The sequence below is a fragment of the Tiliqua scincoides genome, chromosome 6, assembly GCF_035046505.1.
Source record: "Tiliqua scincoides isolate rTilSci1 chromosome 6, rTilSci1.hap2, whole genome shotgun sequence".
NCBI lineage: Eukaryota > Metazoa > Chordata > Lepidosauria > Squamata > Scincidae > Tiliqua > Tiliqua scincoides.
Genome location: NC_089826.1, coordinates 83,395,074 through 83,398,337, shown reverse-complemented (window position 1 = coordinate 83,398,337; position 3,264 = coordinate 83,395,074). Strand labels below are relative to the sequence as shown.

General features: G+C 42.9%; 1 pseudogene; it reads left to right on the top strand.

The window, feature by feature from the left end:
* Nucleotides 1–272: 272 nt before the first annotated feature.
* On the top strand, nt 273–388 carry LOC136656563 (5S ribosomal RNA; annotated as a pseudogene).
* The last annotated feature ends 2,876 nt before the right edge of the window (nt 389–3,264 follow it).

Here is a 3,264-nt window from a genome sequence, read left to right as displayed (position 1 = left end):
TTTAATATAGTAGACTTGATGCTACCATGGTATGTGACTGCATTTGGGGAAATGTTACAGACCTGTACTTTTAACAGGCCACTATGTATATGCTTTTAACAATGATAGTCAATGGGGCTTACTCCTGGGTAAGTGTGGATAGGACTGCAGCCTTTGGGATGTTTAAGGAATTTTTTTTTTTTTAAACAGATCAGCAACTGCTTGGGAGGGTTAGGGGAGTTCTTTATTTTAAATAAATTTTTTAACTTATATTTATTGCAAACTTTTAATTTATTTAAAGTGTTACCCTGCACATGCCCGATCTCATCTGATCTCGGAAGCTAAGCAGGGTCAGGCCTGGTTAGTACTTGGATGGGAGACCGCCTGGGAATACCGGATGCTGTAGGCTTATACCATAGTCTTTCGAGACTGAAGGTTGCCAACCAACCAATTTACTTACTTACTTAATTAATTTTGTCATATGGGGGTGTTAAAAATTTTCCTGTTTGATGAGGCCACTTCTGGTCATGACACCACTTCCAAGTTAATGACATCACTTCTGATGAGTTCTAACAGACTGTCATTCTAGAAAGTGGGTCCCGGTGCTAAAATGTTTGAGAACCACTGCACTAGGGCATTTTATAACAGGGAAAAGGTTTTCCCATCTTTTGCCTTAAACTGAATCCTGAATTGGTCTCACGCTGGGTCCTTCTGAAATAGGAAACCTTCAGAAAGACCAACCTGCTGAGCAATTGGACAGGATGGAGACGCAGAGGGAGTGTCTGTCCTGCCAGCAGGTTTCAGAAACGATACGGGTGTTATTGTTTTTTTAACTGTTGTCTAGCATGTTAAATGAGGCAGAAAAAAATGCTTTGGTAGCGGCTTCTGGTCTGCCGATGGTATCTGCCTGATTTAGGAGAAAATCAGCCGCTGAAAAGACATTCTTAGCCTTCTCAATGAAAAGAGAATCTTAAAAGTATGATAGCAAATTCTCTTTGAAAAGGTCAGAAGGATTTAAAATATATATATTCAATGTCATGTTGGTTTCTGCCAACCTAGTGATTTCTTAGGGGCAAATAACTCTTGAACATATGGGCTTGGTAATACAATGCCTTTCTTTTACCCCACTTGCCCGAGATTCCTACTTTAAGCAAAACCAGACTGCCTCTCATGCTTCTGGTATGGGGGTGCATTTGATCCTTCAGGCTACAGCAAACCTCTGCCAAGTTTTCCCCTGCCTGTAATATTATGCAGGTTGACAAAGACACCTCCAGTCCCCCATCCAGGAACTCCCTAGGGCTGTTGGCTTCTTAGGTCTAGGTCACACATGCAAGCAGGTTTGAAGAAGTTTAATGTGTCCGAGAAGCTACAGAGCTACAGGGATCAGCAAAAACATTTGAGTCGCTCATCTAACATGAGCAGTGAATCCTTGTCCTTTTTCTTTGGCTTGAATTCTTAGCTAAGGCATGCAGCCCCCTGAACCGTGATTATAACAGTTGAGCATTCTAGAAACAGACATCAAGAAGCGTTCATTCCTGTCCTTTTGGTCAGAATTGTCTCCATTTAATGAGGAATTGGTGGTCCAAGAATCTTTTAACAATTTGGATTCTGGGGGGTGTAACAAGCCCACGATAAACAGTGTCATGTGAAAATGGAAATGGTATTTTTGCAATTTAAAGTTTTTAGGAGAACATTTTATGTCTCTGTTTGCATGGCTGCCATATAAATATTAATAACACAAGATGATCTGCTTGCATGTTTATTCAAGAATTTCTTTGCAAGAAATCTTTTCAGATTTCTGTTTTCTTTTGCCCCATAAACCTCAAGTTAGTCTAAAGTATAAGACCTTAACTTTACTAACAGTGCAATCCTATGCCTGATTACTAAGAACAAAGTCCCACTGTGCGCAATGGAGCTTACTCCCAGGAAATTGTACGGGATCATTGCCTTAATTTAGGTTGGTATAGGTCCCTACTTAGGGAAAATAAAAAACAAAGAACAATTTACCCCAGTAACTCCCCTCCAACTCAACCCTCCTCCCTAGAAATATAATTCCTTAGTGCAGTGGTTACAAACTTTTTGACTGGCAGCTCCCTTGACCTACTGGGCCATTGACCACAGCTCCCCATTCAGGCTGCAATCCTATACATTGTATAGAGCAGCAGGTTTTTTTTACAAGGATTTGATGGCTGTTTCTGCTCCCCCCCCCAGGGAGCCATGGTTTCTGGTTCCACGGTTCCTGGTTCCCGGTTCCCGGAACCACTGTCTTAGTGGATACCAAGCAAAACATTGCTCTCTGTACAGGCTCCTATACCAAGTCCTGAGTACCTTCTCCCTCTCTGTTCTTTTCCACTTCCAGTAACAAAAGAGAAGGAGGAAGTTGGATGTTTAGCTGTATGCCGTTTCGGCCCATCCATGAGGCCAACTGAAGCAGTTGCCTGAGTTACCAGATGAGTACATTACTCTGAGCTCTGTGGAGGAAGGGTGGTATAAATAATAATAACAACAACAGTATTTATATACCGCTTTTCAACAAAAAGTTCCCAAAGCGGTTTATAGGAAAAAAAAAATCAAATAAAATTGGTTGGCAACCTTCAGTCTATGGTATAGCCCTACAGCACCCGGTATTCCCAGGCAGTCTCCCATCTAAGTAATAACTAGGCCTGATGCTGCTTAGCTTCCGAGATCAGGCATGTGCAAGGTAACAGTTGCTGCTACAAAATAAATAAGCCCTATTCTGGTGTTCACTTTCTTGTGGCGTGGATGATGGAACCTCCATATTGTGTTGTGCCAACCTTCCAATGAGAGCCTCATTTGGCCCTCTCCGTGATCAGTGTTTCTCTGGAGTGACAAATACTCAACCTGGGGATAGTTCCTCCCTGGAAGTTCCAAGGTGGCAATCAGAGGGAGACTCTTTCTCCATGTTCAGCATGTGTTGCTGCAGAGAAATGCTGACCATGGGAAAGTGGAGGGGGCCATGTGCAGGGAGAGCATCACTGGATGGAGTCAGCATGGTGCGCTGTGGAAGAGCCGCCATGTATACACTCTTCATGGGAGAGTGAATGCCTGAACAGGATTTAAGATATACTGATTGCCAGGAAAATCTGAACATGGGATATTTAATATCTAATGGCCAACATGTGGGGCATGAAATCTGCCTCATAATAAAGGCCTGCGTTCTGGCACAGAGCATGCCAACAACCCACACGTGGGATAGAATTTGGGGCTGTGGGAATTCCAGTGCCTCTTTACACTGATCAGTGTGAAGGCCGATACGTGGACCAG